The sequence below is a fragment of the Colletes latitarsis genome, chromosome 3 (assembly GCF_051014445.1).
Source record: "Colletes latitarsis isolate SP2378_abdomen chromosome 3, iyColLati1, whole genome shotgun sequence".
NCBI lineage: Eukaryota > Metazoa > Arthropoda > Insecta > Hymenoptera > Colletidae > Colletes > Colletes latitarsis.
The window spans coordinates 38,713,623-38,736,914 of record NC_135136.1 but is presented as its reverse complement, the minus strand read 5'-3'; the positions used below and the strand labels follow the sequence as shown (position 1 = coordinate 38,736,914).

General features: G+C 43.7%; 1 protein-coding gene across 5 annotated transcripts in view; it reads left to right on the top strand.

The window, feature by feature from the left end:
- The window catches only part of LOC143340460 (uncharacterized), a 641,167-nt gene that overhangs the window by 130,974 nt on the left and 486,901 nt on the right, over positions 1–23,292 (top strand). For 2 of the 5 annotated variants that reach the window (XM_076762436.1, XM_076762435.1), the window contains one exon: positions 4,404–4,462. The exons of the other annotated variants lie outside the window; for them this stretch is intronic. The gene's annotated coding sequence lies outside the window, so the exon portion shown is untranslated. The remainder of the gene's footprint in view (positions 1–4,403; positions 4,463–23,292) is intronic. 5 annotated transcript variants of the gene reach the window in all.

Here is a 23,292-nt window from a genome sequence, read left to right as displayed (position 1 = left end):
TTAGGCCCGCGCCAGCATCTTTCTCATTACGTCTCCACACTTCTTTCCCTCGTTCTTTTTTTCCCTCCTCCGCGTCCCACGTACCCCCGTCGGATTTTCCTTTTTTTTTTTTTTTTAATCGTCCGCGCCGGTCGTCCTCCTCGCGGCGTCGCTGCGTCGTGTCACTTGGCCCCCGGTAATTGATATCGGTACGCAGTATGCAAGCTCGGTGTAGCGTGGCGCGGTTTAATTGGGAAGAGGAGAGAGAGGCCGAGCCGGCGAAACGACGGGGAGGTCGTCTCTTATTGGATCCGCCGAGAGGATTACTGCGTTATAAATACAGAGGGCCTGGCATTATTCGGGACCCCCGCTGCTAATTGGAGTAACTTTGCCTCCTCGAACGCGATTGTTTACCGTCCCCCGGAGAACGCGAAGAGGGATTGACGCGTGTCAAGCCTTTGAAACGTCCGTTCTTTGCCCGGGCAAGAATAGCAATTATCGTGGAACGTTGCTTCAGGGCCGTGCCTTCGACGTCTCAGCGGCGGGAGAGCCCCCGTCACCCACAACCGCGTTTTTCCAGAGTGTTCACCGGCCACTGGAACGTCCTTTTCCGGGCCCTGGAAGGACCTCGTGGCCTTTATGAATAAAAGAACCTAGGCGATCGTGGTAATTGGGAACGGTTGATTGTTCTTTTCCAAATGACACGAGCCTCGTATATCTGATGTCCAACTAAAGAGTTTCGCCATCAACGGGTGAGACTATCCAGTGGGCACGGAGGGAGAGGATTCTTCCAGACGGTTAGTCCCGAGTAACAAGGCAACTTGCAGGGCTCTTATCTCGATACCAACTTCGAAGAGTAAAACTCCTCGGAGAGTGGACACCGGTCTTAATATCCCTGGCGTCCTAATCTCGGAAAAAGAGTGTCCGTTTAAGACCCCCGTCTTCGTCTCGCTAATCGCCAGGAGCCGCCCCGAAACTCCAGCAGCGACGCGGATTCCGTGGAATCGGTTTTCGGGGGACGGTGGTGCACGGTATAAACCGGGGGGGCTTCGTTTTAATTAGCAGTAAACAGCCTCCATTAAGCCCGAAGCAGTAAATCACCTGCACTTATACCAGCTCTCTATCCCTCGTGGCGCAACGGCGTCGTCTTCGGCCGCTCGTGGAGGCCACGGGGACGGGAAACAGAGCGGATAGAAAGAGGAAGGAGAGGAACACGCCGTGAACGGGCGAGGGGATCCCGGCGATCGGGAGGGGCTGGTGCTGGAGGGGGGGTGTACATTACATTTCAATTTGGATCTGTCCGTCCTTCTTGCGGGAGCGTCGGAGACGAGCACTCTACCGGGCACGGACCAATGCGCTTCGCCAGAAACGGGGGAGGTGGTGGAAGCTTTCGAATTTTCCTGGTCCTCGAGCATCGGTACACCGGGAGACGCGACAGAGGTCTCTTCTCTCCGTGCACCACCTCCTTTTCCCCTCCGTTCCTCGAGGAGAAACAATAGGAGCACGTGAAAGTTGCCGTCGCGCTTCACGGTTCCCGGAAGAAGCTAGCGGAGCAGAGCTTATGTTTTAACTTCGATTATTGATTCCCGCGTTCCGCTGGTGGTCGTTTTTTCCGCGCCCCGATTCCTACCATCGATCCGCCATCACGAGATGTCTCTAACCTCTATACACCTTCGAAAGCTTCATCCTCTAATCTTTTTATTCGCGATTAACCATCGAAGCTACTGAAAGTCTTGTGGAAACTATCGTTTCGTAGCTTGCTATAGTAGAAAGAGATATCGAGGCTTGTGAGAGAGAAAGGTCATCACAGTTCTTCCCCTTCTACAAGCACTTTTATTACAAATAGAATAAAACAGTGTTTGATAGAGCTACCATAGGCTTGAAAACTGGAGATCCCTGGCTCCTTTCTTGCGTGAACCTGCGTTAGGGGTACATGCAAATTTACGTTTGTGTAACAAAGAGCCATTTAGATGGTCGATTTTCCTTTCAACGACGAGAACAGTGTATCCCTTCGAAACTTTGCCGGAAAGTTTCGTCGCGATCGTCTCGATCGCGAAGTCTCGGGACGTAAACTGTCTCGCGAAGATCAATACAGAGAAAGAGAGGAGAGAAAGAGAGAGCCACAGGTTGGTCTACTGCGAGCGAAGCGACGATATACGATCCTGCAACTTCATCTCGACCTCTTCCATGAGCCCCGGAGGTCGGAGGTCGAGGGCTTCGTCAAGTCAGGAACCCGTCGATCCAGTTTGTGCTTGGAATCACGGTCCCGTTTTCACCTCAAAACCCTTGAACTCGACCTGGGAACCTCGCGGCATCATTCCACGCACGTAATCGGCGAAGCTCCCGAGGATCGTCGTTCGTTTGGAGATTCACCCACTGAAATCTACCTGTTCGGACGCGCGAAAATTAAATCGAGCCGGTCGAGCTTTCGTGTTTTCATTGTACGAGAGAAAAATAGTGTTCCAGGATTACTGGGATCGAAAGAAATATCGTCGGTGAAATTAATATTTAACATTGGAGGGTTTCGATTTCCTCCGATAGCTGTAAAAGAACGAAAGAAGTCGTTGTTGATTTGTTCGACTAAAAAATCTGGAATGCTTGGTCGTATAAGTATAGTGAATCGAACGGATTTTTATTGGTTTTTACGCACTCTTTGATGCGAGAATAATGAATTCCGGTTCTTGCGGCGCAGTGCTGTTGTTTCATCATAATGTTTTGCTCGAGAACGGAAGACTAGTAATTTCTTGTGTGTCTACAGACGAGTGTAATTAGTATTGATACCTCAAGGTTATTTTGCGCAACGATAAAATATTTTTCATATATTGTACGCCTTGTTTCGCATGGACAAACTCGAAAATTAAACATTTTTATTATGTATTATAATTAACGATTCAATTTTAAGTCTTCGTTTTAATAATCGAAGGGGATTTAGTCAATATCAATTTGTAGTAAAATGGAGAGCATATAAAATCGGAGCAGGATAAGATTTTACTATTCTTTCGGCACGCTTTTCATATTCTTGCGTAATAAATTATAAATTCAAAGTGCTTGGACGATATTGAAGACTCGATCACCATTGGAGGATTAAATATCAAATATGAAACGAAAACTATTCTCTTCCGCGATACAATTTCTTCCAGTTTCATGGCAACGGAGGGTTACAAGGTTGTTTTTCTTGATATCTGCGGCCGCAGAAAGCGTCAATGTAGCGAATTCTTATTACCAGCGGAATCAACGTGTTCGGAGAAAGATCGAGAAGAAGGAAGGCTCTCACAGGCCTGTATGCGGCCGCATGGCTGTAATGGAACCCTTTGTGAGCCCCGAGGGCCCAACAAACGGGCCTTTGTCCTCCGCCAGAGGGGGGGAGAGGAACCGTAGAATGGAAAACGTCCGCTCGAACGAATCGAATCTATCGTTTGTTTAGTTTCGAGATTTCAAAGGTTACCCCTGTTCAGCGGTGCCAATTTTGTTAGTTCAGTTGGCCTCGAGTGTTTTCAAACGCGAACGGGTCGTGGACCTTTTTTGCACCCCTTCCCCTTCTTACATTAATCGACGATGATTGTCGTGAAACTCCTGGAAACGATGTCGATGTTGTATAGAACTTACAATAAAAATTAATTAGGTCTAGTGAATGGATTTCAAGCTTGTAATTTTTATCAAGTCATTTTTAACAGAATATCTCGGTCTTATTAACGTAAAATTAAGAAAATGGAACGTATATCTGAATGAGTGATGTAAAAATTCGAAGTCGATACGTTCGTTGAGTTTAAAAAAATTTTTACAGGTTCTCAAAAATATTCTGCAGCATCGTGAAGTTTCCGGGTTTCGAATAGTTGAGTTTTTCCAAAATGTAGACAAATATTTCTCGTATTTTTCGAACCTGAACCCGGTGGTTATCCCGCTTAATGCTACCCGGGCTCTCTGACGCGTTCAAATTCCACTACAAGCTCCCAGGACATATTCGATTTCGATGTTACACCGTTCCCGATGAATTTGTATTCCCAAATTCGCCGGGAATCCTGCGTCATTCGATTTCGACGAAATCTATCGGCCCGGTATCGGCGTCGATTAAAATTCCGCGACAGCCGCTTCGTTCGAGAGGCTCGAAACATTCGCAGATTTTCGGAAGCTCGTAGGCGAGGTTTTTGGCGCGCGGGATTTTGTAAACGATGTAAACCAATTGTAGAACGTACACTGCCACGTGACTAGCGTGATCCAGAACTAATTAACACGGGAACTCCATGGGGGTTGTAGACGAGGCTCCATACACCCCCAAAAGACAAATTTCAAACCTATAATCTACTTACAAACTTTAGAAAACTGCTATGTAACGATTGCAATTTTTTAATGAAAGGTTCTAAATTTACTTAATCGAAGCTAAGATTGTTGACCTTTGCCACTAATTCAATTTTTCTTTGTTTCAGGTGAGTCACGACTTATAGACGAATCCATGGCCGATTCCCAAAGAAATTTCTCATCACAGGTATTTACATAATTACCTATTCTTGATTAGAGGGGACTAGACAATCTTAATTATATAATAAAATTATATTCGAATTTCGCCCATCTCTGGGGCAGGCTGCGTTCGATGGTACCGCCCCTGAAAGATCGTTCTTCCGTCTCGCGGCGAAAGCTACGAAAACGTCCGCAGTGCTAATCAATAAGCGACTTTTGAGGACGTCGAACGCAGTCCCGTTCGTTATCAGTATCGTAATTGGTTGAATAACGATACCGAGAATACACCGTGGGGAGGCAAAGGACTCGTTATTAAAAAAAGGAGAAAAAAAAATACGAGAGAAAAAAAATTGAGGGAAAGTAACAAAGGACAGAGAGGGAAAGAAACGTCGTCCGCTTAATTCATTCCGCGTTTTATTAAACGGTGAAAACACAGCCGCTTTGTGCTGTAGTAATAATTCACATGGGTTCATTGTTCCTGCTCGTTAAGATTTTCCTTTGAGACGACCGAATCTTTTGCATCGGCTCGCCCTCTAATTTAATGGCGTCTTCGTTAAAATTACCGCGACGCGGAGGATCCTCGCCGGGCGCAAGAACAACATTATCAGATCTCTTCTTGCGCCGCGAGACCGACGGGAAAGTCTCTTTTTTCCGGGGGAACCCTTCGTAGTCGAGAGGAAAAGCTCTCGGTTCCTCCTTCAGACCCCCCTCACCTCGTTGTCGCTGTTTTTACGCCCCCGGAGATCGAAGGTTTTCGCGACGCGAGGAAAGTTCCGCGAAACACGGGCGCACCTTTAAGTCGGATTAGGTACCATTAGGTACCATGAAATTACACGACGGGGGCTGATCCTGCTAAATATTCATTGCGGGAACTCGCGAAATTCATTGGCGAAACTATCTTAAGGTATTAAATCCTCCAGGTTTTCGAGGTTGTTTGTGACGTTTCGCGACGGAGGAGTTTCAGAGCGATACTCTCTTCCTCTGGTGGAAAGCTCGTTTTTGTATGAAACACGTAATAATAGAAATATCGTTCCCGGAATAATGGTAAATTATATGAGGGACCGCGCTGTGAGGGATACGGTACTGTTGTCTCCATTCTTGCAATCGAATCGAGTCCGCTAAATTGCATGTAGAGAGGTATCGAACTTGTGTACGTTAAGAGAATGGTGATCAATAGCTTAGGTGTGATAAAATAAACCCAAAATAAAAAAATTATAGTTTTTCGAGGCTTTGTTTCAAGGCTACTGAGCATTCGTCTGATGTGTAGCTTGTCTGACGTGTCTGCCCAGCGCTGTCTGTTTCTACTTGCATAAAAGGTAGAATACTACTATTAATGTTTATAAACAAAAAATTATTAATAATTATCCGTGAAAGTATATTAGTGAATATACTGGTGTAAAATATAACCTAATGAACGGACATGTCAGACGAGTCTTAACAATGGTACGTATCCCTCGACAAATTCGAAAATCAATATTTTCAAAAACGAACCCCAATGCCGGAAATTTTTTATTCCAGATTTTCGATTTATTTTTGGGCGTCGAAACGGTTGTGAAACACCCATTCATACCGTTTGGACGCCCGGTGGGCCCCATTGTGGATTAAAAATTCTCTTTCGAATAAAACATACTGAAGATGAAAGAATGCCGGATATTTTTCAATCAAATCATTAACGAGGTTTAAAAAAAATATAAAAAAATATAAAAAAAACTATAGAACATGTTCCGTCGAGAAGCGGATATCATTCTATTTCCTGTTAATTATTTTCCCTGTAAGTAATATCCATCTTATAGTAATGGATATACTTCTTTATCGGATATTAAGATCCTATAATAGTTGAGAGTTGCAGGTCTTTAATATCAGTTCTAAATATTTTTTATTTGAGAGATAGTAAATTATTTTAAAATCTATTTTTAACCACAAAAGGAATAATTCTGCTAAACTATTTCTTCGACTAGTTTCATCGCTATAAAAATAAACTGAGTCAGAAAGTCTTTACTGTACCGTTAAAGGTTAAAGACTGTCGAGGAAAGCCTCCCCCTTATGGCCAGCGTAAAGAACGCGTAGGAGCGATAAACAATACGTCGCCAGGTCCGACCTCGAACCTGACCCTATTATCCCCGTGTTATCGAAGCATGGCGGTAGCTCTGTGCTCGAGCCATAGCGCCGAAAATCGCCCTCTCGCTCAACTTTCCAGCTCGTCGAGCCTCTCTCGGTGGCTGGTAATTCCCGGCCGAGCGGCGTCGCGACGTGACTGCTAGGAACCGTGCTCCGGGGGTGGCGTAGGGGGTGGTGTCTTTTCCCCGGGAGACCGCAAAATCCTCGCTCGGAAAATACAAGGCCACTCGAGCGTCCCGGTTGCGGAAGCACGCCGAGAGTCCTGGCTGAGAATCGGCGTCGTCTTCCAGCGAGCGCACGTGCTGCTAGCAAAGAGCAAGTTTCTTTCGTTAAAGGGGCGGCCTTGGCGAGGGAGGGAAAAGCCAAAGAGAGAGAGAAAGAGAACGGGAGAAGGGCGACGGGGGAGGGTGTATCCACGGCCGATAATCCCTCCGGTGTTTTTCTTTTCCGTTCCCCGACCACGACCCACTTATCCCGGCATCGTAGAAGACCTCCAACCCTCTCTACGGCCCGTTTTATCGGGTGTCGCCGCGGGTTATCGTCGTGGTTGCTGCCACGGAGGGTGAAAAAGGGGTTGAGCTGGCTGGCTGAAGCAGCGCCCGGTAGTGTGAGGTTGCTACCACCTGTTGGCAGGACAACGTCTTAGCCCCCCTACGCTCCCGCTCCTACAACCCCCGTCCTCCCCATCCACCTTCCCAGACACTCTCGTTTCCTTCTTCTTCGTCGTCGTCTTCGTTTTTTTCCCCCCCGTTCCCGTCTTCTTTTTCCTTTTGCATCGTTCTTCCGCGATCCCTCCGTGCACGCTCCCTCCTCGTGGCGCGAGCCACCGCCACGATCCTCGCGAGCACGTTCTTGCTTGGGGGATTCTCCGGGGCGCAAATTAATGTCGAGCACTGTCGCGGAAAGGGGTTGGAGAACGTTTCGGGGGAACCGTTCAGCGGCGCTCGTTTGAAGCTTCCGACGCTACGGGGTTCGGTAATGGGTTCGATCATCTGAACGGGTCCCGTTCTCCAGGATTATTTTATTTAACCTACGTCACTTCGTCACTTGTGCCTTTTAAAATAATTATACATCGCTGGTCTCACAGAAAATGGTAGCACGAATCAGTCGAAAGAGACTAGTGCTAGAAAAAACGAAAAATCTTTACACTGTGCCTCGTTTAAATCAAGATCGTTCCGTCTTAATCTAATACCGGGTTGTTTGAAATAAGTAAAAGCGTCCGTTAAGATCCGGCGTTCAATTATTCCCCGCGTAATTGAATTACTCTGCTCGTCTAATTGCGACACGAGTATTTAGCATAGACGGGGACGGTGCTCTTGGTGCTCCATCAAGATCTATCAACCTGTTTGCGTCGGTGTTCACTGTTCTGTGTTCCGCGACCGGAGAAATACGACCACGGGGTGGTTGGCGCGGGGGTTCGAGGCGCCGTGGCCCGCTATGAGGTCCGGTAATGACACCACTCGCTTCTCCACCGTTAGTATTTGACATCGCGACACGGTAATGCTCCTGTGCATCCCAGTCCGCAAATGGATCTTGACGGGACTAGAACGAGCATGTCACCTGATAAATGTTAGGCATGACTATTTTACGCTCGTGCACTTCGCCGCGGAGAGCCACGGCGTCGCGTTAAACGATCGACATTCCGGGACTCTTTCTCGAAAATTGATTTCTCGTCGAACCCAAACGCGAGGACATTTTGAGCTAAAACTTAGGTAACAGTCAACCCTCAGAGGACGGGCGCTCTTTATCGATCAATATAAAATTTTATATAATTATTTCTGTTCTTAAGTTTATTCAATTTTATTAAGATCTTAGTACGTTGTGACGATCTGAATTTAAAGTAATTTCGTCCCGGAAAGTCGAGTGGCACAATAATAATGGCCACCATTATGTGGCTGCAATTTTACACCTGGAAAGCCACTACATTACGTTCTAACATACATTAATTAAGGTTAAAACGTATTCCTCCACCTGTGCACGTGGTACACTAACCTTAATACAGTCCTTTCTATTCATACATCTTTTGATCTCGTACATATTTAATTCCATCTACCGTTAACGAATGCAGAGTGTAAATAACTTAATCTTCAAGCTCCCAAAGAGATCTCGAATTAATTATCTCCCGATACTATGTGCTATACACTTTTCATTTAGTAAACTTAATACCTCGATGCGTTAATCGAACGTTCGACAAAAATAAGAGATGACTTGTTAGTTCTCCAGCAAGCATTATAACTAGACGGTTAACAAAGATGCAGTCAATTATTTTACACAATTTCCAGTCTGTTTTTTGCTGACTGTAATTACGAGTCACTTTTATATAATAAAATCATAGTCACTCCTGATCAGGATTCCCCCGAAGGCCATTGTTAGCACGTCAACACGTTTTCTTTTAAATATTAAAAACGCAAGAATTGCGAACGTTCCCAAGATTGATATCCTTTCGGTTTCAAAGGATCGCAGACGCAAAATTTCATACTCTCGGGTGTATTATTCGCGAATCCTGGCCAAGGGATTCGACGACCACCTCTCCTCCCCCACCTTTGGGGTTCTCCGAGCCAAAGAAAGGTATCGATTTCAATCGCAGAAAATGCCATTGTCCAAGCTGGGAAGGAGAACGCGATCGTTTATCGTTACCTGTCCGTCGTTCACCCGCAGCGGATCCCGAAGCGAAACGTTCCACGTCATCACCGTTGACGTCGTAATAACGATCATTCATTATATCCCTGCCACACGTTTGTCCGAGTGTATCCTCGGAGCACGCTGAACCTCCGGGAACGGTATCCGCCAGTCATTCCTGGCAATGAGCAGTCAACGAAAACGCGCGTGGGGGACCGTTTCTTATTTGCCCATTTTTCTGCCGTTTACCTCTTCATTCTTTCTGCCCGGTTTTTTCTCCTATCGTTACCTGCCGTTGGTCTCAATTAAACCGAAGGAAACCGTTGAACCGTCCGTGCGTGGGTTTTACGAGGACCCCGGACATGTTGAAATTGATTTGGGGAAAAAGTTCCTCTCACGATTGCGTAACTTCGAAGACGGGCATGGGCTGTCCTCGAATCGCTCGTGCCCTTGTTAAAAACAGAGGCCTCACGCTTCGGAATAAGGATCGAATACATTCGTTAACACCAAGGTATGCGAAGTTTGTCTTTGGGATTGGATAAGGCGATTGTCGTTAAAGATAATTTCCAGATTACTGATTCCCGGTTTATGGAGTTTATTTATATCGAGAATAATTCGCGTCCTTGTTCGCGGTGGAGATTGAATCTATTAATAACGAGATGCACTTTGTCTTTAAAATTGCACGCGAAGTTCGTTACCATCGCCCTTGGGGGGGCTCACAAAGTAACGAGTTTGATTTATAGAATTTTTATTACACAAAGAATCGTGTCCTCGTTCCGTAAGGGATCAAAACACTTCGTTTACGCACACTTTGTCTTTAAAATTGCGCGCAACGTTGATTTATAGAACTTAATTATACCGGGGATCTTGTTCAAAAAAGGAACCAAAAGGCAATGGTAAATTTAGTAAATTAATTACATACTTTGGAGATTATCGTCGTTCGTGAATTAAATATAAAGTCTGTAAATGAAACGAGAGGATCGAAATATAGACGTCTGTAGAATTTAAATCGGTAGTCCAGACTCTGGAGAGTCGAATTTACCAACTGGGATACTCGAAGCGATCGCTGTGAAGTATTTTCACGAACGTCCAGAACTGTCAGGTTCGTTTTAGTCACTCTCGCCGGCCATGAGAGCGAATTCCATCGCTTCTGTGTTCCTCATTGTAAACACAAATAGAAAAGCTTGGGCCCCGAGGCTCGCCATTGTGAGGAAGCGACGCTTTGTTGTTTTTTCATCGAGCCACGGAGGACCTTAAGGCCCACGGCTTTGGGACTATTCACGGGCAACCGTGTGGAAGTCCCATTCCCTGCGCCGTGGAGTGCTGTTCGTCTGTCGTTTTTCCTTCCTCTTTCATCGTCGTAATCCGATTCCCCGGGGCCCCACGCTTTTAACTGCTTTCATGGTCAACCGTGGAACGGATAAAATATTCCCCGATACCGTTGTAAAATACTCGCGAACGATTCGGAAAAAAGTAATGGTAATTCCTCGTCGATCGAATAACAGATTCTTTGTGGTTTGCAAAGTTCAAACATGGACGAAAGTCTGTCTCGTTGGTTGTATATTATCGGAATAAAATTTTGCAAGATCGTTAAGTAATATTCCGTTCGACGTAATTATAATTTTATTCCCGACTTCCTAATGAAAATATTGTTTTCGAGCAGTCTTTATCTTAAGAGCCATTCATTAATGCTAACACGAACCCTGTAGCCTGAATTTCTTTATGGAACGTTTTATTGTTAGAGAAGCGAATTGCCATTTAAAATGTTTTCTTTTACAACCAAAGTGTGGCAATCGACGACGATTACAGTTATTTCGATATCTTTAAAAGTTTCTTCCTCGATAAAGCATGCCACTCGACCGGTGATTTATAGCCAATAAAATTGTGTCGGATGTTTACAACGCTCGGTTGCTAGTTTCATACTAATTTATTTTTTCTATTTAACGTTATTCTAAATCTAGCATTAATAAGCGTTGTTTATCTTTTTCGCAGATGTTTTATCACATTTTCTATAATTGAGTGGAACGTCGAGGCAATGAGAAGTATAACCCAGTGTTTCGAAATGCAAAATATACTTTTTACGAGCTACGATGAGAATGGTTAATAACAATATCTAATTCTCTCAAGGGCGACACGGAATCTAGATAAAAATGCTAAGTTACACAGGCGATGGTATGTAAATAAAATAATTTCCGTGAGACCGCGCAGATGTTACACGACGTTCGGAAACGGAGGGTCGAAATAGTCTCGGCGAGCATCTGATTCCGACCATCTGGTTCATCCGCTTCAATTTATGCATAATTGTCGCGCATAATTCCGTCCGGGCAAATGAATTTCTTCGCCACTCAGCCATCGAGTGGTCTATCAGGCAACGATTATCGACGCGATATCTGCAATTACAACGGTCGAGAGCTATCGTCGCACGAAAATTATTAATTAGTCGCGACGTCGGAGAAATTTTCGATTCCATCCGACAACTGTTTTCCCTTCTTAAACACGGTCCAATCGATCGTTATAATTTATTATAATGACACACGTAATTATAGATAGATCGACGCGACAACGCGCGGAGTGGAACTTCCGTCAAACATCCAAACGTACACGGAAATTTCGATTAAATGCATTTTATCGAAGACGTCGATCTGAATATTCGACGAACACGCTTTACAAAATTTGTTCTTCGAGTTTCCGATTTATTTATCTAGCAGTATTAAACAACTTTTCTGTAGGGCGTCAAACAAAATTATTAAAAATCAAAAACGAATTTTTAAGAAAAATCGACAGGGGATAGGTGCCTAAATTTTTTCAAATCGTTCTAAAAAAATTATTTTTAGTTGCAGGGGTCAATTTCAATCATTTTCGGTCAATAGACATACCCCCGAATTCCTACCCACTTTCGAGAAAAAAATTCATTACTGAAAATATAATGTCTGATCGTGACTGTCTGGTTACCCTGAAATTTCATGCATATGTTTAAAAAATCATAATTCCCGAACGGATTGGACGATTTTAATGTTTCGAAATGCAAACAACGCATATTTTGACGAAGAATGTATAAAAATTGTAAGAATGTTCGAGAGGTTGTTCCTTATCCCCCGTAAAGTGAGAAAAACTACTGGTATATCTCGTCTGTGGTAACACCTTGACCCACTGAGCCTCTCAACTCTTTGTTAAGGCGTTGCTACTTGTTATTCTTGCAGTCGAACGATGCAAAGAATTGAGATATTTACACGTCCAGCGGAGCATTCACAATTCCGCGGCGTTAAAGTTGCAGTCGAGTGCACGAACGGTGCTTTCTGTTTGGGAATCGTATGCGATTTAATTAGCCTGGTCAAGTGTGTTAAGCGTGTAACGTCGGAATCTACTCCCGTGACTCATGTTTGTGCCGTGATCCCACGATTTCTACAAGAAGTTTCAATATATCGGTCGCGATGATAACGCTTTAGTGGGCCGTAAATCATCTCGTATCTAAGTGGCTGAAGGAGGTGATCCTCGAGGAATGCCTGGTTCCAGGCGAAGCATTAATGAATTTCCATAATGGCGCGATAACAGTGTATACAGTGGGGCATTAATACGCACTCGTGAGATCTTTACGGCCGTTTTACGTTTCTCGTAAACTTCGCTCGCGTACAATTTGTCCTTCCTCCTTCGCGTGGACTAAGCTACGCGAAACCTGCGACCAGGCCACCGATTTCTGGGAACGAGTTCCCTCGCGGTGCTTATCGCCGATGATCGGTGGCAATGAAATTACTGTCGTTATTCACCGTACATCCACCGAAACGGCCAACCTTTAATTCCCCGAGTTATAATTAACGCTAAAGAAAACATCGAGGCGTTAATGCATTATCTGTCGTTTCACCGTAAATGTACTTAGCCACCTCGGCGTTTTATCGCCTCAGATAAGAGAAATAAACGACAACCAATCGCAAAGTGACTAATTACTTCATTAATTTGCTCCGCCGACGAACAGAAATTCTATTACATATTAAATCCTTCCATTCGATTACCAGCCGCTCGAGACGACTGTCTCGCCTACGGTACGCGACAAAAGATAGCGATCGTTGTATTTTCAAGTTAATTTTATCGAACGTTAAACCCATCATCCAAAAACCTAGACGCTATTTCCATCGGGAATACTTAATCGATAATAATAATGTAACTTCTCGAAAAGGTTGTCTCATTTTTGCAGATAATTCAATTTAATTTTTGCATTATCGTACATTTCTTATTTACGATCAATTTTCTCAAATATCAGAACGAGTTAATCGAATTCTTACGATTGGAGGAAAAACGGGAACCGTCGCAGCAGTATCGTGCACGATTCGATCGCGTACGAAAAACGCATTTCGACCGATTAACGGTGTCCATTATCGTCGAACAGAAGATCGTCGTCCAGCGTTCGTCGATGGTATATCGAGCAACAGCCACTTTGCGGCCCGGTATGCGCAGGTATTTCGGCACTTCCGACAGAGTCGTTTGTCAGCATTAGAGAGAGAGACGGGGCCGGTCGATCGGAATAAGCCAATTTTCCGAGCGATTTCTTATCGACCGCGGTGATCGGCCCCTCCAGTGATCCAGCCGCTTTAACCACTCCACGAGACTCTCGTCACGTGTCGTCTCAGTGTCGAGGACAGTTTTATCGGTGGTCGTTAAACGCTTCGCGCGTAAGTCGCGTTCTTCCGGTATCTGTCGACCGTTCCTCCCCCAACGCGCCACTTCCTTCACCCTCCAACGAAATTCTCACTGTTAAATACTCTGGTTCGTATTGCATTTTCACTTAACAGTTATATTTAATATATGGTAATTCTCTGATGTGCTCATTCACGTCGCCATGTTGCTTCCTCTTCGCGTCACTTTGCAGATACACAAATTTTAGCTTTGTAGTACTAGTTAATATTAACCTACTTAACAGTTCTCGACTCTATGATTTTAATAGAAAATAATCTCTCACAAATGTTACACAGATCAACCCTTAAATTGATTTTATAAACTTCAATTACGAGGATAATTTTCATATGTTTGCTCCAGAAAGAGTGTATAGAAAAAGGTATCGTACGAGATTTTATTACCAAACGGTAATACCATATCACGAAACCGATTATCTTGAATGGAATCAGGTTTGTTTCCTCGAACAAAATAATTAGAAGATTGCATACTGAAATGATTCCACATGTTGCTCGATGACGTATCTATTTAAAGCATCCGTTCCACGCGTATAATTTATTGCACGAGGCGTACGGTACGTTCGGCGCAAATAATGTTATTTGGAACACAGACCGTTCCTTTTATCCCCGATCGCGATGATCGTCGATAACCCGGCACCTTGGAGGCAATAATTCTGAAAGAAAAACGACGCGGTTTTACAATGTAAAAAGAGGAAGGGCGCCACGCTACTATTAATCTGTAATCGCGACAGCGTTGCAGCTTGTAATCATGCGTTACGTTCGACGCCATAAGTAAACCATTCGAAGCGATTATCGACGCGGCCGAAGAGCAACTTCATCTCTAAAAACGTCCTCGCTGATTTACGCGTCGATTTTCTATCAACAGTTATTTTATTAATGAACACAGACGGTATGATCATACTTAGTGGATGATTGTAATCTATTCTCGAGACCTTCGTACGATATACGCAACACTTTACTTCGCTCCACTTCGAAATTAACAACGTTTCTTGCGCGATTATTCTCCTCGATGCGATGAATTAATCATTTTTTTTAGCTCCTCGTACGTTCTGCACTGAATTCATTTTCACTTCCTGCTTCGATTCAGTTTCTTTTAATCCTTTTAATCGAACACCTCCTTTGGGACTGAATGGGAACGTTAGAGGCTTATAATTTAGAACGATGTAATGTACTTTACATAATATTAGTGGCCACGTTTCAGAATCCCTCGATCTCCTCTCAGACACTGTCTTTTTCCTGTCGTTTACAACTACTCCAATCGGGATTTCTGCTGTTATTATTTACCGTACATTGTTCATATGTTTCTATAATTTAGTAGAGATTGAATGAGTGTTTCGATGACGTTGATTTAGTAACGCAAACTGAAAAAGTCTAACCACAATTTCTCGTTGGATTTTTTTTGTTCTAGTTTAATACCACCGTCAGGATATTTATCGAGGCGAGGAATTAATAATTTTTGTGGTCCCCCGTACCTTGTGAGCCGATTTAATTAATTTTGCATCCTCTTTTCGATTTAGTTCCCGATTGGAAGCATTTAACTTTCCAAGTAACAAATTAAACACGATCGACTGGTTGCGTAAACGCTTCGGAACGAAGTTACCGAGAGCAATCGGGTGGTATTGATCCTACGGTGTTGATTTTTTAATTTTATCGAAGAGAGTTTTTTTTTCAGCCCCCACAACAGGTGTATTTTTGGGTACCGGCGGCACCGTTCCAAGCGAATTTTGAAAGGTGTCGTCACACCTGCAGCTCCGCGTAAAATCAAATTTTAAGCTTCGAGTATTCGCGCTTAGATTTATAAATACTGGATTGGCCAGCGGCCAGGTGACAGCTAGAATTATCAACGAGGAACATCATCGACGATTGGACGGTCGAAGCAGTCGTCTAGATCATCGATTGCATCGATCTTTCGTGAAACAAACGATACACGTTCGCGAGAAACAGTGGACCCGAAGGTTACTGGAAAAATTTATACTTGTTCCACGATGACTTTCGTTTTATCTATTTTCTTTTTATCGGACACGCTCTCCGCGGAGGGAAAGGATTTTTATTTTATTTTTATCCCTTTTCGCTTATGTCTTAAAATTACGTTCCCGTTCGTTAAAGTTTTGTTATACCGGCGAGAAAGGGCAACGACGAAACTTTTGTCTTTACGTTCCTCTCGAGACCTAAATTACAGATTTCAGAATTTTCTAAGACTCACCCGAGGAACAAACTGTTACTATGTTTTGAAACTCGTGTTTCTTGAATCTTTCTACACAGTTTCCAGATTCATTCATTTCTATCGCGTTGATAACATTTATTAATAACTTTGTGCTGCATTTTATATTCGAAAAAAATAGTCGTGAATGTATTTCGAATCTCTTTAAGAGAAGTTCTTCTCGAGGACGTTCGACGGTTCGAAAATACTTGCCACGTAGCGTAATCGAAAGGACATCAGCGAAGTTTTATCGTCTTATGGCAAAGTGCAAATTTCAATCGTGCGTTACACAGATACGTGCCGCCATTAAACCTGTTGCGGTTACTGCCGGGTTTCGGGAGCTTTGGAATAGCTTTATCGTGTCTCGGACAGTGCAGTTTCTGATGTGAGATAACACTATCCACCGACTCCGTAAGATAATCTTATTGTTGGCGAATATCTAACTATTGTTGTACCAGTTAGTGTACTCGAATCTTTGATACACACGATGGGTGCAAAGGGGCTTGCAACGACTAATTGAAACAAAGACTCGTAATGAAAATTTCAATACCAGGAAAAGAGATTTTATTCACTTTGTTGATGATGGGACGATTGTATAAAAATTGTACGATTATTGGCCTCTGCAGAGCTTAAAATAAAATATCTCCTACGGTTCAATTTATTAATGAATTTTCGTAGCGCAACGCGATTCATGAGGATTTCTGAAAATAAATTAATGCACCCGCGTGTGCCTTTGGAAATTGTCGGAAATGGGCGTGGAGAAAAATTCCGAGTTTTAATACTCGAGCATAAAAATATTAATTTGTTAATTATTTTAACATCCGGCGGGTTTTTGCTTTCGACGCGTAGTCGCTTTGAGCCTTTGTGACATTGAATTTGTCAAATTGTCTGTTGTGCCGCTTGAAATTTTTATTCCACTCCCGCCGGGAGGACCTTTTTTTTTGCAGGATACCGGAATATTGCAACGTTTTTCGGCGCCCTTTGTGGGATCGTCAAATTTCATTCGGCGCCATTTTACGCAATATTTATAGTTTAAGGAATATTTGAGATACAAACGTGGAAACTGCTCGCGCCGTACAACGAACAGCAATCCCGAAGCTTTGGCCAAAATAAAGTCTGCGCGCAAATTGGACGGGAATAGAGGGCGCGTATAGTTTTGTGCAAACATTCCCCGGTTTACTTTCCTTCTCGTAACACGTATCAAATGATACTCGAAACAAATTTCCACCGTCTATTTTCCGACAGATTAAATTCGGTTTTCGATACAGTTTTAACGACTCCGGCCGGCAAACGGAACGATTTTCGACTACACTTCATAAGCCCCGGGAATAACGGCGTTTCGCCTCGGTTACGTTCATGAAATTTTCGATTATAAATCGCAGCTTTCGACCTTCGCGAACCGTTTCGCGGAACGAGCGGCTTCCGTGACACGTGCTCGACGAAGGAAAACCTGTTCGCGGGAGCGGGCCCGGGGATGTAATTAAAACACGATTTACAAAAAAAAAAAGAAGAAAAAAAAACGAGAGAGTTAAAGTGTCCCGTGGCAAAGTAAATACCTTTCGCGAACGGTCCGCTTTTACGGGGCGGAGGAACTCGAGAATCGAGCGGACGATGAACGTGAAATTCCATTTTGTCGGGGAGATGTTGCCGTCGGGACTCAATCACGATACATTTTTATGAAACTCGTAAACGAAGTCGAGCCGTCGAAACGCGACGTACATTGGAAAAATTCAATTGTCGAAGAGAAACGTAGAGGTCTAGTTGTTTGCGAACATAAATGTTCCTGGAGTAATCAAATATCTTACCCCTGGACTAGCACTTCTTGGACTTCTTGTCCTATAGTTTGTCACTCTAAATATGCTCTATTATTCCCTGACTGATTCCATTACTCTATATTTCTTCTACTTCTTCTGACTTTTCGATTACCACCTGCCCACTATTCTATATTCTGCGACTCTCTAACTGGAATAGTTCCGTATACTATTCTAATATCTGTCTAATAGTCTGCACTCTGGGCCCACTTACTACTTTATCTTGTCTCTGACTCGTCAAGTGCAATTCTAAGTCTCTAATATGAATTCTGAAGAAGTAAATGAGCCAGCAGAGAGGAGAGCGTTTCACGTTGAATGGTCAGTCGATCGCTCGAGCACTAGCGAGAAAGTTGAGAGCGTAGCCCTCTGCTGGCGAGCGCAGGAGGCGTCGCAACTGTCCCTGCAAACTTTCTACGCGTTTCTAAACGTTAATCCTCGTCACAAAAGAATCGTTGAGTAGCCCATCGATCCATTTAACCAGATTTCACTGGCCTGTTGGTTCATCGACCCTTCGGCTGTTTCACCAAGACAAAAGAGTGCTCGCGGGCGAAATTAGCGACGCCCCGCGTAAAGCAACGAAGAATCCTCTTGGTCGGGACGTCTGGCAGCAGGTGTGTCGAGCACACAGTGGGATCATCGGTCCCACGATCCGAAGCTCGTAGGTTTCCATCGAGAATTCCTCGAGCGCCGCGTTAACGGGCGTCGTTGTCGCCGTCCCCCGTCGCCGTTAATTCCGCGTTACAGTGTGCATCGTCGATTACCCACACTTTTGCCATCACACCGACGACAAACGTACACGTGCTCACGTGGGAGAGCCGGACACGCCAGATGCGGCGCGCCCACGCGGTGAAAGTCGCGGTAATTGATTCCGTGCTCTTAAGACATCTCGAACGGAGATCCTGCGGCGAGATTAAGCGCGCGAGAGGATCGCCTGAGAACACCGTTCTTGCTCGATAGAAATCTAATGGGGGGGTGGGCCAGAAGGGGGGGATTCCTGCGACCGTTATGCGCCGTCCCGTTCCGAAAAACGAGCCACCAGAGAGAAGGAACCACCCTCTCCGCGACTCTGCCCTCCGTCTTTAAATCTTTCGTGCTCCGCGAAAGCTTTGATTTCAATTTTATTTATCCTGCAGCCTCATCGAGTCTAAAAATATCGCTAGAGGCACCATTAATAATACGTGACACACGAGAACAGAGTCCAACTCGAGATGGGCCGAGAATCAAAGATTTAAATAACTATGAACCGACGGGTACAGATGATTTTTCAAACAAGTCTGCCGCCCACGCGCGAAACGCCACCGATTTCTCCTTTGAAGTCCCATCCAAATTTCTCGTTCGGATTCCAGCGTCCTCGTGTTTTCGTTCCCCTTCGATTGTTCGCGAAGTCAAGTGGCCGCTTCTGGAGGGGTCGGAACCCTGCTTGAAACGATTTAGGTATTTTTTATAATAACGATGAGTCAACCGCGACCACCAACAGGAGAGATACGAGATTCGTCAAAGTAAAGCGAATCGAGGAGCTGGGGGCAAAAAAGCACAATGCTGTTTCCTCGCGATGTACACTTCGAAGATATTTGCTTTGGTCCGAGTTACGGGAGCGTGGGATTGTTTTTCTAGAACCGATTTCTCCGATCGAGCTCGAGGAGAGAAATTTAATACGAAAATCTTTCGTGAATGTCGCGTAGTTATTAAATCTGTAATTGTATTTTTATTTCAAGTTTCGTACAGTTCCGGTCGTGTGTGTTGCTCGGTGGAAATGTAATCGGGGAAGGAGACGATTTAAAATATTCAGAGAGACGTTTATTCGGAGGGATTTCATTTCTGTTTTCCCGTTTATGTAAAATAATAGTGTTGACGATAATCGAGATGGTAATTTGAAGCGCGCCATCCCGTATACGCTGAATATATTACATCCAATAAATTTGACAGTAGGAGTGTCAAAAGAGTCGATTGAATGTGGCCCGTTCTCCCTGCTCTCGCACTTGCGCCCGACTATTCCACAATAGACACCAAATGTCGCGTTCAAAATTGAAAGCTAAAACGCGTTAACAACATTCCGCCCATCTGAATCGATTTCGTAACGACAACAACGAAACGCGTATTACAAACACTGCAGGAGGACGTAAATTTGGCGTGTCGCGGCTACGGATGGGATTTAAAGCATTTCTAGTGACGTCGAAATCCGAATGGAACGGGTTCAAACTCAGCGCGAGATACATCACGTTTGTTAAACATAAATTAAACTATGATAACGCTTCGTCCTTTAAACGGTGATTTTATTTTGTAACCTTCCATTGGTAGGAGATTGATCTAGCAAAATTCCAAGTTTTTTATATAACAAATCAAAGGTTACGAAACACGGGGAAAATTCTTCTCTAAACAGTCTCGAGAAATAGTTTCAACTTTCTACAATGCCACCTTTTCCGGAATCACAACATTGTATTGATAAGATCTAATTGCACTTTCTCCTTCAGCTGAAGCTACATATTTTGATTTAAGTAGATCCTTCTACGCGTGAAGGAGACACAAAAAGAAGCAAACATCTTTCTGCTATAGAACACAACTATACTTTTGGTACAGTAAGCAGAGAGAAAGATGAGTGCTGAAACTGACTCTGGTACACTGCTCCAAACTCGAGGGTAGTGTTTCTTTCTCCGTGCAATGCATCTACGGTGAACCGTACATTGGCGTAACTCATTTTACGAGGTGTAGATCGGAACCAGGAGCGAATCGAAGCGGTTCTTTTCCCCGGGATGACCCAGAGAGCACCACCTCCCCTCCCTGGCGAGCTCGTTAACTGGGCATAATGATCATTCGATTACGGGCATCGCGGATAATTCAATAACGATCCGTGCGCGGTTTAGGCGTAACGCTGCGACGCCATCGTCACGTTGTCGGCCATGACGATGACACTCGTCCCGCGTAATCGGTCATTACGGCCGATGACGTGCGTTTTGCGTGAGACTGCAGCCACGGCGTTAACTTTGTTAACGTTTCGAACGAGATTCCCGTTGCATTAGCGGCTGATGGACTGCCCTGACCGGCCGCGCGCATTAATCTTGCCTCCGGTGGGGGCTGGTCGAGATTCGAGCCGGGAGGACGACGTGGAAATCCTTTGGCTCCTTCCAGGGACGATGCACTTGGCTTTGCTCGAAACGCCGCCAGGCGTCGCGGTGCCCTATCGATGAGGATCGCGTTACATTATCTCTCCAGTCCTCGTTTCTTTGAATTTTCCATCGAAATTGCCTCAGTTTTCCCTCAATTTTCAATACACGTCCTTTGTGATCGAGATCGGTAGATCCTAGTTGTCTCAAACTACCGTGATCACCAAATTAGTAAAGACACGTCGAACCAGTGTGATAGCTTAAAATCTAAAGATGGGGGATTACTAGAGCCTTGGTCCTATTATATTTCCTTGCCTAGAAACATAATAGTCTAGATCTGTCGAGTCAGGTCATGTTCAGAATTAATCTTGCCATTAGCCAAGCCTGTCAGTGTGGGCAGAGGCTCACAACCTCGATGCTCTGTTAGTGTCCTTTGGTAGAACCCCATAAACGGACTTTTAAAAGATCCGTGCATGGCAACCCAATCTAAATTCTGGAGCACTTGAAGTGGCGAACGCCTATTCGCCTCGCGATACTTCAGTATTTGTGAAAATAATAATTGGAGTTTCTATTTTTAAAAAAAGAGCGAATAATATAATACCATAAACTATTTCTTTAGCGACTCGATTCTAGACTCGCGTAGAATTGATTGGAAATGTTGTTCCGCGAATGGCGTTAACGATCTTCTTCGTCTTGATCCAACACGAAAGAAGTTTCTTAATCCAATATCCCCCTGTAAGTAATATTGACGAAATTCAAGAAATTTATATTACAGAACTAATTCCGATCCAAAGACTTTTAAACTTCTTTCGCGCTGGATCGAGACGAAGAAGATCATTAACGTCATTCACGGAATAACGTTTCCAATCAAACGCGGAGAATGAGGCATCCTTCCTAGTCATCTTTCTAAGTTATACCCTCGAAGAGAGCCATAAGTCGGGTAAATATACAATTTCGCGTGTCTGGGATTGAGTTGCTCGAACGCACCATAGAACTGTCCATTACCTTCGACTTTGTTTGAAGGCTAAGAACAAAACAAGAAGACTCTCCTTCGTTTATCTACCTTTTCCCTTCGTTCGTTTCCGTTAATCGAGAATCGTGCACCGTGGGCGAACTTTTACTCCAATAATAGGTAATAATAGGTAACAAATCAGTGTACAGCAATTTATTCGACGAGTGGAATTATTACTTTATTTCTAATTAACGAGCAACGCATGAACACTTGTTTATCTCTCGTCCGTTATTCGAAATTTTTAGATGTTAATTTTGTGCTTGGTGATTTATTATTTAGTCGTCGAAAGAGACGATATCCGTCCACGTATTGTTTACTAACTGCAAGATAAAGTAAATTTAAAATATCTTTTAGATAGCTTATCTTGACCTTTAATTAGTAGTAAGTGGTGCCAGGCATTCGGTGAAATTGATGTGTGCTTTCAGGTCGTTGAATAGACGCAATTTTATTAAAGATCTACGTTTAATTTATTCGCATATATTTCTGACCACTCGTGCCAAAGTAACGGGATATTAAAGTGATATTCAGAGAAGAATTACATCCTCGCAATTTTTATAACTTCAAAATCAATGAACTCGCTTATATAAATACCCAAATACAACACTCGAGTGAATATTAAAACTTGGGGAGACTATCTTTTCCTATAATAAATTTTGAACTGTATCTAATATTTGGCTCTTTATGTTACAGGTAAGGAACTTGTGCAATTATCATTCCACCTTCTTCGATGAAAAATTCGTACGAGTAAGTAAACTCAACAAGTGCTAGTATACGATACGAAATTTCTCATTTAATTAAACTTTGAACGTAAATAATGGAAAAAAGAAAAGATGAAAAGATGACTGTGAAAGAAACCATTTTCGTTTAGCATCTCCGTTCTTCGAAACCATTTAAATTCGACTGTTCCTCGAATTCGTTCTGTATAATAAATATTCCTTGCGGTATTTAAATGTTCGTAGTGGTCGTGCATGTTCATTGGACACCATAGGTGGCCGTTAATCTTTTGAACGTGAAAAGGTGGATGAACATTGAGGAAGTGATGTATAAACTGGGAATTACTTCTCTACTTTTACTTTGCAAAGGAACTGGTTTTACTCCGTGATACGTTCTTCGCTAGCCAATAGTTTTTTGCTACAATTATCCTTCATTCGTTGATTTGTCCGATCATTATTGAGTCATTTGTTTAAAATAACGGGGATATTTCAGGACTACGGTTATTCGCGCAATCTGTACACGTCTGAAACACTAGGAAGCGCTGTTACGCATAGAAAATAAAATGCTCGTGCGTGAACTGTAATTTACTGTCTTTTTG